Source organism: Tursiops truncatus, chromosome 2 (genome assembly GCF_011762595.2).
Source record: "Tursiops truncatus isolate mTurTru1 chromosome 2, mTurTru1.mat.Y, whole genome shotgun sequence".
In the NCBI taxonomy this organism is placed as follows: domain Eukaryota; kingdom Metazoa; phylum Chordata; class Mammalia; order Artiodactyla; family Delphinidae; genus Tursiops; species Tursiops truncatus.
This window is the reverse complement of record NC_047035.1, coordinates 106,417,938-106,430,532: the sequence shown is the minus strand read 5'-3', so window position 1 is coordinate 106,430,532 and position 12,595 is coordinate 106,417,938. Positions and strand designations below refer to the sequence as shown.

At 41.2% G+C, this 12,595-nt stretch overlaps 1 protein-coding gene across 13 annotated transcripts in view; it reads left to right on the top strand.

Moving 5' to 3' along the window:
* Positions 1–173: 173 nt before the first annotated feature.
* Positions 174–12,595, top strand: part of CSNK1G1 (casein kinase 1 gamma 1) — a 157,946-nt gene continuing 145,524 nt past the window's right edge. For 8 of the 13 annotated variants that reach the window (XR_002179007.3, XM_073799762.1, XM_073799775.1 and 5 more), the window contains exon 1: positions 4,826–4,963. The gene's annotated coding sequence lies outside the window, so the exon portion shown is untranslated. Of the gene's footprint in view, positions 287–4,770; positions 4,964–5,373; positions 5,450–12,595 lie in introns of those variants that run through there. The other 5 variants (XM_019948060.3, XM_073799759.1, XM_073799789.1 and 2 more) reach the window with 5 other exon arrangements.

The window sequence follows — 12,595 nt, the reverse complement described above, 5'->3', positions numbered from 1 at the left end:
TTATATCCTACTAGGTATTTCTATTTTATTCCTTCCAAATGCAAATCACTGTACTGACCTGATTTTATCAACTTCCAAAATAAGTCCTTATGACTGTAGATTGTATTTTTTGCTTTGTCTTTTAGAGGTGGATATTAAACGTAATGATACTGAATTGAGACCAGAGTTTTCATCCTAAGTGCTTCCTTGACAATTAGGCTTTTGATGGGTATGAAACCTGATTTGCTATTTTTCGTTGATGGAGAGAGAAACTTTATGGTGGTGTGTCCAATGAAGTCTAATTTTGGTACGTACTTGTTTCCCAAAAATTTGACCTAAAGAACCTACAGTCTTTTCAAATACAATCCTTTCAAAATATATAATACTTGGTGATGTCTAACTTTATTAGGCAGAGGTCCCATGTAATCTGTTTCGTTGTCAAAGGTTTTTTAAAATGTAGATTGTCAATTTAGCCTCTTCTAAACATAAGAGAAGGACAGACTCCCCGTTTACATTGAAATTGAATCAAAAAATAAATTATACATTAAAAATATAAAGTAAGCTTTAATTTTGTACCCTTCACAAAGTTAATCTGATTTTCCTTTTTGAATGGATTATTCAAATAATTAATGTTACTGTTCAATTCCGGAGCAAACAATGATTAAAGCTACTTTTATGGAATTTTTGAATGCTAATGGAATTTGTGAGGATCATATGAATTTTGTGTTTACATAGTTTCACAAAGGAAGATAATACTATAGTGAAAATTATAAAGTGTGCTCAGAGTTATTTATGAGATGACAAATACTTGTCATTTTTCTAAAAAGCAGAAAATAAAGCCTAAACTAACTGAACTTTTCCCATATGTATATATACACTGCTTATAAATCTCACTGTACTTAGAATTCTTCACGCTAACTCACTTTTGGAAAAACTGAAGATTCAGCTGGACCTTGGTCCAACCAACATTGTTAAAATGGTTCCTTTTACCTTTGAGGATAGCCTATGGAGGTGGGAAAGATTGTCACTGAATCAAAACTGGGAGGAGTGTTAGAAGTTGTTCAACCCAAGCCAGCTATAGCTTTTCATTAGATGGAGTATTTTATTAGCTGGCAACGACAATCGAAAGTGCTACAAGTTAAAAATTTGATTTTTTTCTTAACTCCCCTCCTCCTCTTCTTGGTTCTGTCCTTGAAATAACATAGAACAAGTTACTCCTTCCACATAACAACCTTCAATTATTTAAAGATAGCTGTTACATCTTTAGCCTTCTCTTCCTAAGGCTAAACATTATGTTGTTTATGTCACATGTATCCTAAGTGAGTTTCTCTAAGTCCCTTGTACAAGAGGCCATGCCTTGTGTGTGGCATATTGCTTAGGCAGATAAAAAGTAAATCTGGCTATATTTCTTCTAACTGATCCCAAGTATTCATTGATTTTGGTATCTTTTATGTTTGTCTGTTTTGTCTTTTGTATTTGGAGATGCCAATGGAACTCTAAGAATATTTGAATTTTTAAGTAATAATTATTAAGAGAGTATTGGGTTTCCCAAAAATAAACGTTATACAACCTAATTCTTTCTTAAATGATTACAAGGGACAATTTAAAAATGACAAAAAGCTTTCAAGAGATTGAGAAAAAAGGCTAGAGGTCCTATATTGATTTGAAGGATGAAGGTACTATATTGACCTTGAAGGCTATTTGAGATCTACCGTAGATTTGAGAGCACTGTCTTAATTATGGTTCATATTAAGAATATTGATTGGGGACTTCCCTGGTGGCCAGTGGTAAAGAATCCGCCTGCCAATGCAGGGGACTCAGGTTTGAGCCCTGGTCAGGGAGGATCCTACATGCCGCGGAGCAACTAAGCCCGTGCGCCACAACTACTGAGCCTATGCTCTAGAGCCCGCAAGCCGCAACTACGGAGCCCGAGTGCCACAAATACTGAAGCCCGCGTGCCGAGAGCCCGTGCTTCGCAACAAAGAGAAGCCACCGCAATGAGAAGCCCACGCACCGCAACGAAGAGCAGCCCCCTCTCGCTGCAACTAGAGGAAGCCCGTGCGCAGCAACAAAGACCCAATGCAGCCAAAAATAAAAATAAATTAAAAAAATCAAAAAACGAACAAACAAACAAAAAAAGAATATGGATTCCTGGGGACTTCCCTAGCGGTCCAGTGGTTAAGACTTCACACTTCCAAGGCAGGGGGCGCTGGTTTGATCCCTGGTCGGGGAACTAAGATCCCACATGTCGAGTGGTGTGGCCAAAATAAATAAATAGATAAAATTAAAAAAATAAAATAAAAGGTTGATTTGGGTAATAATTTTAAAAAAAGAATATGGATTCCTGTGATACTGCTCACAAAATCCTAAAAGCGTAGTTAAACGCACATAGCTAGTTTTAGGTGTGGATTGTGCTATATTTATTTATTTGAATTTTTAAACATTTATCAACATTTTAGGTTGATTTACTTACAATAAAATGTATATGTTTTCAGTGTACAATAAAATGTATATACCTGTGCTATACATCTTTAGAGGTCTCCAAGTAATGAGTATGTTAAAAGTGATGGAATTATACACGTCGTGATCATTTAGGAGTTAAGCCAGGTATTCATACACCTATACAAAAGTGACTCAGTAATAATTTTTTAAAAACTGTAGGAAGAGAGGATCTAAATAAATGCTGTTATGTGCTATTATAAGTCATATTTCTTCAGACAACAGGAAAAATGAATGATGCATAGGAATTTGCATTTTTGTATTGGCTTAAACTACCACATTTGATCTTAACTATTTGTACCCAATAAAACATTTCTTTCTATAGAAAAGATTTACTGTATTCATGTTTTTAATTTTTTAAAGACATCTAGGTCCACCATAGTTTTATTTATTTTTTATAAATTTATTTATTTATTTATTTTTGGCTGTGTTGGGTCTTCGTTGCTGCCCGTGGGCTTTCTTTAGTAGCTGCGAGCAGGGGTTACTCGTTGCGGTGCATGGGCTTCTCACTGCAGTGGCTTCTCTTGTTGTGGAGCACGGGCTCTAGGCACGTGGGCTTCAGTAGTTGTGGCATGCGGGCTCAGTAGTTGTGGCTTGCAGGCTCTAGAGCACAGGCTCAGTAGTTGTGGTGCATGGGCTTTGTTGCTCTGTGGCATGTGGGACCTTCCTGGACCAGGGCTTGAACCTGTGTCCCTTCCTTGGCAGGTGGATTCTTAACCACTGGCCTCCAGGCAAGCCCCAGCAAAGTTTTAGATAAGTTGTTGCTCATTGGGCTCATAATTTTATTTACTTTTCTAATTCAAAATTTTTAAATATTTAAACTTGTTGCCAATTGAAATACCAAGCTCTGTTTTGTCATGGTAACAGATTTATCACTTGTCAAGTACAGCCAGGTTTTTTTTAAAGCACAATTAATGACTGGATGTGCTCAGATTCCATTTGAATTTTGTGTGTGTATACTCCCACATGTATGCATTTCCATGGCAAGGGTGGAAATGTTTTAGACTTCTTTAACAATCTACTAGTGACATTTGAACCTGAAGTGATTTCCTAAAGGTTTTGCTGAACTGACTCTCTTGGTGAATCAATTTAATGCTGTGTCACATGTACAGGAAACCAACAGACCTGCTATCTCTTTGACGTTACCAAAAGTCATTTCCTCTGCCCCAGCTAGGTGGACAACAGTCCAATATCGGTGACTAAGAGGTTATCATGACCAGTAAAATTATCATGACCAAATTATTATGACCAATAGCCAGCAGTTGCAAAGACATTCACTGCCATGGACTAGAGAACAAATTCAGGAGCTACTATTAAGCTTTATTGCTTTTAAGCAGACCTATTCAAGATAGGAAAGTTAAGCCAAGATTTTTACTCATTTTCCTCTGAATGCCTAACTACATTTCTCTGAATATTTAACTGCCATAATAATATAGGTCATTTTTCTAGAAAGAGGATTAATTATGTTGCTGGCTTTTGCTCCGAGCAGTGGTTTTCCCAGTATTTTTCAAGCTCAGATCACCCCAACACAAGAATAAATTAGGTCTCTTATTAACTTTTCTTGTCCACAGTATAGGATTGAAAGTTTATTCTGAGTGGAGGATTAAATGTCTTCCTCCTTCCCAAGCTTGATCACCGGCTTCCTTTGGCCTTTTCTCATTGTTTTTTAAGGATTAATTATTTCCACATCATACACAAGCATGTGCAATCCTTACAAAAGAGATGGGTGAAGACAAAACTTTCTCACCATTCGGTTTCAGGGGCTATCACAGGAGAACGAAGTGCATGAAAAAGGTTTCATAACATTGGAGGAGACTTTAAAAGCTCAGTAGAAACACAACTGAAAATCCACAAGAGGGAGATGCTTGCTAAACCGCCAGAAAGTAACTCCCACGAGGGACCTGAGAGAGCCTTAACAGGAGCCAATAGGTCCGCCCGGGATTCAAGGCGGGAGGGAACAGGAGTAAATAGTGGCTGGGGGGAGTACAAGTGAAGGGGAAAGCAGGATTGGCTTCGTGACTTTGGCAGCGAAGCCCGTGCCCAGCCCAAGACCAGGAGCAGAAGCTAAGAGTGTGTTGCCAAAGAGGAGTACACGCTCCCAGCTACCTCCTGTTAGTCCCATAAGTAATGGGGGTGGTTGTCTTTGAAGGCACTTCCGCTTAGCAACCCCACGCGGTTGCTAAGGAGGGACGGTAGCGGGGATGACCCGGAAGTGGTGGTGTCTATTTCTCACTGCCTGCTTTAAGTTTGTCCTATAGGGAGCGCCAGGGTGCTCTGCGCCGGGCCGAGGGTGGGGCCAGCGCTAGAGGTTCCGGTTCGGCTTCTGCGACCCCTCGGCTCCTCGTCTTCCCCCTCCCCTCCCGCGCCTCTCCTCCCTCCCGTTCCTGGGAACGCGAGAAGCCAAAGCTGCGGGTGGGTAGAGAAGCGCTCGGCGCCTCCGGGAGGGGGCTGCGCCCGCCCCGTCTGTACCCCGAAGCACTGCCAGGTACTCTCTCCGGCTTCGACGGGGTCCGGGAGGCTGGAGCTTGAGGATGTGTGTGTGTATCTGGGGGGTGGTGGGGGCCCCTTCTCCGGCTCGGGGAGGGGAGCGCGGAGATCCTGGGTGGGGCGCAGGCCGGCGTGTGTGCCCCTGGCGGGTTGCGGGGGTGGAAGGAAAGGGCTGGGGATGACGGCTGGCGGAGAGTTTCGGGTGGCCGTGTCGAGGTTGCGGAGGAGGCGCCCCCTCAGATGCAGAAGACTTCGGGCGGTGTGGACGGGGAGTTTGCCACCTGGAGGTTTAGCTCTGAAAGAGGGAGCATCCTCTAGGTCCAGAAGGAGAGCATGGACCCCGGCGGGGTGGATGGGGCAATCCCATACTTCCATTGCCTGCTTTTTCTGCCCACCCCTCTGGGACAGAGCCCGGCTTCGGGGATTGTGAGTCGGCTGGGCACCGTGGGGAGCCGCCCTTGGCAGAGCTAGGGCAGAAGAGTGGGTAAGGAGACCTCCCTCCTCCCAACTTCCGTGCGCTTCCCCCACTTCTTCCTTAACTGCTCTCTTGCCCCAGTGTCCCACAGGGGCGGTAGCCCCCTCCCCAAGTGGGTAGGCATCACAGCGTAAAAGAAAGAGGGTGGAACTGGGCTTGTGGCCCCAAATGATACTTCGAATGTTCGGAAAGTGCCAGATTGACATATTCAACCAAGTCTCCCAGCTCAATATTAAGTTTGGTCTAAATTATTTTAGAAAAGTGCAGTTCTGGAAACCAGCAAACTGTAAGCTGGTCTGGCATAGCCTTATTTGGTAGATATGCGTGTTTTTAGAAAATAGACTGGGGGAACCGTAAAGATACAGAGGTCTAGGCAAGACGTGTTGAGGCAAGCCTTTTCCAACATCTTTCTTACCTGCCAGTGAGCTTGACCTAGTTTAAATGAAGCACACAGATCCTCTTCATTTATATTTCAATCAGTGACTGAATTGTAGGTACTGTGTGTTTATCAATGCCTCAGAATAGTTGCGTGAACCTTCAGAGAGACAAGATTCCCTGCTTTTGAGCCTGCCTCATAATCTTTTAAGGAGATAATTGTGGTCAAGTGGAAGTATTGGTTTTGAGGTTAGGTAAATCTGGGATTGAACTCGGACTGCCACTGGCTAGTTGTTGGCCTTGGGCAAGTCATGGAACCTACCAGAGATTCAGTTTTTTCATAAGTAACACGAGTTAAAATTCTAATCAGTATTGTAAGAGGGGGGTAATGTATCTAAATAACAGTCCACTTTAAATGGAAGCACCTTCCAGTTGAAAGATGAATTATTAATACTTCTAATCTTATGCAGTCAGGGTAGCCCAGTTTTGTGGAATGAGGTTTGAGATAGGAACAGAACTGGATAATATTCCAAAACATATATATACAACAGGACTTTCAGTAGCCTCTAGAAATTGATCATAACTAGCATGAAATTCAGTTATCAGTAGTTTCTTAAAACTCTTAAAAATAAAGCAGAATATATGCATTAACTGAAATGACCAATAATGTTTCAAAGGTTTTTCTCAGATTTGTGATGTGTGTAGTATGGATTGGTAAGAAAAAAATTTAAAAAGTAATGTATATAAATCTTAATTAACATCACATGTCTGGAGAGAATTAAAATTGGGGCATAAAATAGAAGAAAGTAGTTATAATTTTAAGAATAAAATCACAAGTAGCATGACTCATCTTAATTAGATTTAAACTATTAGCAAAACTTACAGAATTTTTATATGTATAATATTCTATAAAATAAATGCAAATGGAATGAATTTCTGCCTTTAAATCATTTGTGATGATAATATGGAAATATATCTCAGAAATATAAAGTCTTTTTTTTTTTTGGTCAGGTACCAGGCTAATCACTTTTTTTTTTTTTTTTTTTTTTTTTTGTGGTACGTGGGCCTCTCACTGCTGTGGCCTCTCCCGCCGCGGAGCACAGGCTCCGGACACGCAGGCCCAGCGGCCATGGCCCACGGGCCCAGCCGCTCCGCGGCATGTGGGATCCTCCCGCACCGGGGCACGAACCCGCGTCCCCTGCATCGGCAGGCGGACTCTCAACCACTGCGCCACCAGGGAAGCCCCACTTTTTAAAAAAATAAAATTAATTAATTAATTAATTAATTTATGGCTGCATTGGCTCTTCGTTGCTGTGCGCAGGCTTTCTCTAGTTGCAGCGAGTGGGAGCTACTCTAGGTTGCCGTGCGTGGGCTTCTCATTGAGGTGGCTTCTCTTGTGGAGCACGGGCTCCAGGCATGCGGGCTTCAGTAGTTGCGGCACGTGGGCTCACTAGTTGTGGTGCACGGGCTTAGTTGATCCACAGCATGTGGGATCTTCCCGGAACAGTGATCGAACCCGTGTCCCCTGCATTGGCAGGCAGATTCCTAACCACTGCGCCACGGGGGAAGCCCACATCATTGAAGTCTTTATATTCATTTGTTTTGTAGATTTAAAACAATATAGTTATTTGTAATCTATTATATGCCAGATTTTCAGCTAATGTAGTTTGCTTTATTTTTTTTTGTAGTTTGCTTTTTGATGTAACTTGAAGTTAGTAATTTTTTTTTCTTTTTTTTGCGGGGGGCCACACTGCATGGCTTTAGGGATCTTAGTTCCCTGACCAGGGATCGAACCCGGGCCTCCGCAGTGAAAGTGCCAAGTCTTAACTACTGGACAGCCAGGAAATTCCCAGTAATTTTTAATTATTAATTTTTTAATGTACTTTATACTCAAAAGATAAAAATCAAATAACTTCCTTTAGGGCTTCCCTGGTGGCGCAGTGGTTGGGAGTCTGCCTGCCGATGCAGGGGACACGGGTTCGTGCCCCGGTCCGGGAAGATCCCACATGCCGCGGAGTGGCTGGGCCCATGAGCCATGGCCGCTGAGCCTGCGCGTCCGGAGCCTGTGCTCCGCAACGGGAGAGGCCACAACAGTGAGAGGCCCGCGTACCGCAAAAAAATAAAAAATAAAATAAAACTGTCCAGCTATGTTTCATGCTTCTTGAGGTAGAAATACTATTTTAAATTTTATCCACCACTGCAGCTACATAATAGGCACCAAATAAATATTGGTCAAATTGAATGGATGAATATGTTTAAGATTATTAATAAGGTATCTAATTATGTTTTTACTACATGTTTTGTAAGGTTATTCAACGTTCTAAGTGGCTTTTCTGTACACTGTAAAGTCTTTAGTGTATATGTAAGCATTTAACTGCGTTTTCCTGGATCATTATTTTTCAGTATCTTTTGAATCTTAAAGTTGAGATGATATTATCTTGCTTTGGTAAAGCCATGAGAAGTTCCCATTTTTTTCCCTATCTTCTCATAACACTTTAATAAATAATTCATTTTGGTATAAGAGTTAGGATACTAGCTGGAAAAAGGTATATTTAAAATGTGGGCAATAATAGAGACTGTTACAGATAATGCTTTTCTCAGTGACCTTTTCCACTTAAACAAAGTATGTGGCCATTCCACAGATCTTTGCAATTGTCAGTTATGGAATTTGCTGGTCAGGAAATCTCAAAATGACTAAACCTTCCTTTAATGTCTGTGTCTTGGATGGTCTCAGAAAACTTTAGGAAAGATTGGGAAGGTTTGTATACCATACTAGAATATATAATGAACAAAGTACAGTTAACTTTATTGGTGCTGCCAAATCAGGAGTGAGTTACTGTGGAAATGTTTAAAAAATACCAGGCAGTGCTTTCCTCAAACCAAATGAGTATTCTTCCAGAGCTTGTTTCTATTTTAGAGCTTATTTCTTTTTGGACTATGATTTGCTCTCTAATAAAGATAAATAATCATTGTATCCAGAAAAAAAGGCTGATATCACAGACAGATTTTATTACCACCAATCTTGATAGAAACTGCTTCAATGGCTTCAAATAAGTGGAAGTAGATTTTCATGAAAGAACTTAAGAATTTGTGGAACGATAGTTTTTCTCTATTGAACATCTAACTTGTCTCTGCTCATTTCTGCCTAATATAGAAACTTTGAGAAGCTGGGAAGAAAAAGAAAAAAGAATGAATTTACTTCAGAATTAGCATTTTATGTTTTGTAGGTTACTTATTTGGAGAGCTAAATTGGATTTTGACATTATTGGGACTGTGTTCAAGATGGACTCGGGGAAAAAAAATTAGAGAGATGCCATCTGCTTCAGATTCCTGTTCCCTCACCCCTTCATGTTTTGTGGCTTTGAATTTATCAGATTTTTTTTTTTTTACATAAAAACCCTCAGTAGATTTAGGTTATATAATTTCAGCTATACCGGTGAACCTGTTACTAAAAGAACTTGCATTTTATATTGAATTACACAGAAGGATCACAGACATTGGTTAAAAGTAATTGTTATTTCAGACTATCTGAACATGAGATAGCTTCATACATCTTTGTCGTCATTTGCTTAATAAACCATTCTTGTCATTAGTGCTTACCACAGTCCACTTATTGGTAGAAGTTGCTAAAAAAATGGATTATGGAGATATAGAATAAATCCTTTTTTTCCTCTGATATTACAACCAGAAGAGAAGTTTCTGTTGTTGTTTTTTTTTATTTACTGATGAATCCACTTAAACTTATTCTTTGAGTAGTGAGTTTTGCCTTACCTTATGCCAATTGCTATAGTTTTCATCTAAGTGATACCATACAGTTCATAGGGTACATACTTGTCACTTTTCAGTTTGAATCTTTAATACTCCTGAGCACAAGCTTTTGGATTTACTGAGCTGGAAAAGAATGTGTCTAGTTCAAGTTACAGTAGTCGGGCACTTAGCATGGACCAGAAAGACCCAGGCATCTTTGAAAAACTATAAAGTAAAAGTGGTATGATATCCCAGAAGTTATCTGAAGAGAGAGTCTTTTGGATAGAAGAGAGCCATGCTGTGTCTGCAATAGGAATGTTCTGGTGATGTGGGAAAACAGATAAACTGCCCTTGTAGTCTGTTCCTCACCCAGAAGCTCCAAGTAGGCAGTGTAGTTATGGCAGGGGCTGGGGTGTCAGGGATGGGAATTGTTCTTCATTAATTGCTCACCCATCATTATGGAGGCATAGACATATTGGGGAAAGGGGAATTCTCTTGGATTTTGTCTTGGCCAGAGAAGCTGAGTGAACAGGTAGCCATTGCCCTGGCTGTCAAAGAGAACTTGGTGTAACACCTCTGGGTGCTGGGTAAGCCTATCAAAATGCTACAGTTTGGTGTCTCCATCAAAATGTCACATAAATTTTCTAAGAAACAACAGCATTGGACCACATTGGTTTCTGTAGTTTTCACTTTCTAATTCTTTAAACTAGAAGAAGAGGCATTGAGGACTTTTGGGCTTCTGAATGAGAGTATCACACCTTACATCCATCTTGATAGATTTATAAATACACTTTAAATTGTCTGTTGGCATCAGTGAATGATGTGAAAATGTTTTAAGTTGTGTGTGTGTGTGTGCGTGTGTGTGCGCGCGCGCTTGAGTGTCCATGATGATTACCAAATTTCAGTTTTTCAGGCTAAATTGCTAACCATAACTGTGGTGAAGCAGTTTCCCAGCTGGATTTCTTCTCTCTTTCCTAGAGGTCACTCTCTGATGTATGTGCTAGTGAGCAGAGATATGACCAAGCCAATAAAAAGGCAAGGAGATTAAAGTTAATTTCTTTTCAGGAATTCCCTGGCAATCCAGTGGTTAGGACTTGGCACTTTCATGCTTTCACTGTGGCGGCCCGGGTTTGATCTCTGGTTGGGGAATATCCTGCAAACCGCACCGCGTGGCCAAAAAAAAAAGAAAAAGTTAATTTCTTTTCATTTAAATTTATTTAAATGCTTATTCAAATTTGATTTTATTAGTTTTTCTTTTCAACTTTGCTAGGATTTCTGTAGTTTAAAGTAGCAATAGGTACTCTTTGAGATTGTGGGTGCCCAACTTTTTTAAAAAAAATTAAGACTATTTTTTTGAACAGTTTTAGATTTACAAAAAAATTGAGCAGGTAGAGAGTTTTATCTCTCTTCATACCCACTTAATTCCCAACCAGTTCCCCCCCCATTTTCTCCCATTTTTAAAAAACATTTATTTATTTGTTTTTGGCTGGGTTGTGTCTTCATTGCTGTGTGTGGGCTTTCTGTAGTTGTGGCCAGTGGGGGCTACTCTTCGTTGTGGTGCGCAGGCTTCTCCCTGCGGTGGCTTCTCTTCTTGTGGAGCACAGGCCCTAGAGTGCGTGGGCTTTAGTAGCTGTGGCATATGGGCTCAGTAGTTGTGGCTCGCGGCCTCTAGAGCGCAGGCTCAGTAGTCGTGGCACATGGGTTAGTTGCTCTGCAGCATGTGGGATCTTGTGGACCAGGGCTCGAACCCGTGTCTCCTGCATTGGCAGGCGGATTCTTAACCACTGCGCCACCAGGGAGGTCCCTCCCCCATTATTAACATCTTGCATTAGTGTGCTATGTTAGTTACGATTAATGAACCAATATTGATACATTATTATTATCCATAGTTTTCATTAGGTTCACGCTTTGTGTTGGTCGGTTCTGTGGGTTATAACAAATGTATAATAACATGTACCCACCATTACAGCTTCATACAGAATAGTTTTACCACCGGAAAAAAAATCCCATTTTACCTATTCATCCCTCCTCTTTTTCCTCCAGAATTCCCGACAAACACTGACCTTTTTACTGTCTCTATAGTTTGCCTTTTCCAAAATTTCATACAATTGGAATCATATAGTATGTAGCTTTTTAAAAAATAATTAATTAATTAATTTTTGGCTGTGTTGGATTTTCATTGCTGCACATTTCTCTAGTTGCGGAGAGCGGGGACTACTCTTTGTTGTGGTGTGTGGGCTTCTCATTGCAGTGGCTTCTCTTGTGGCAGAGCATGGGCTCCAGGCACAGGCTTCAGTAGTTGTGGCACGTGGGTTTAGCAGCTGTGGCTCGCAGGCTCTAGAGCACAGGCTCAGTAGTTGTGGCACACGGGCTTAGTTAGTTGCTCTGCGGCATGTGGGATCTTCATGGACCAGGCCTCGAACCCATGTCCCCTGCGTTGACAGGCAGATTCTTAACCACTGTGCCACCAGGGAAGTCTGTATGTAGGTTTTTTGTTTGTTTGTTTGTTTTTGGCTACGTTGGGTCTTTGTTGCGACGCGCGGGCTTCTTATTGCACTGGCTTCTCTTGTTGCAGCGCTCGGGCTTCAGTGGTTGCGGCACGCGGGCTTAGTTGCTCTGTGGCATGTGGGATCTTTCTGGACCAGGGATCGAACCCGTGTCCCTTGCGTTGGCAGGCGGATTCCACTGCGCCACCAGGGAAGTCCCTGTAGCTTTGTTAAAGATTGGTTTCTTTTACTTAGTAATATGCATTTAAGGTTCCTCCATGTCTTATTGTGGCTTGATAGCTCCTATCCTTTTTTTTGAATTTTTGAATTTTGTTTATTTTTTATACAGTAGGTTCTTATTAGTTATTTACTTTATACATATTAGTGTATATATGTCAATCCCAGTCTCCCAATTCATACCACCACCTCCCCCTCCCCCCGCCACTTTCCCCCGTTGGTGTCCATACGTTTGTTCTCTACATCTGTGTTTCTATTTCTGTCCTTCAAACCAGTTCATCTGTACCATTTTTCTAGGTTCCACATATAC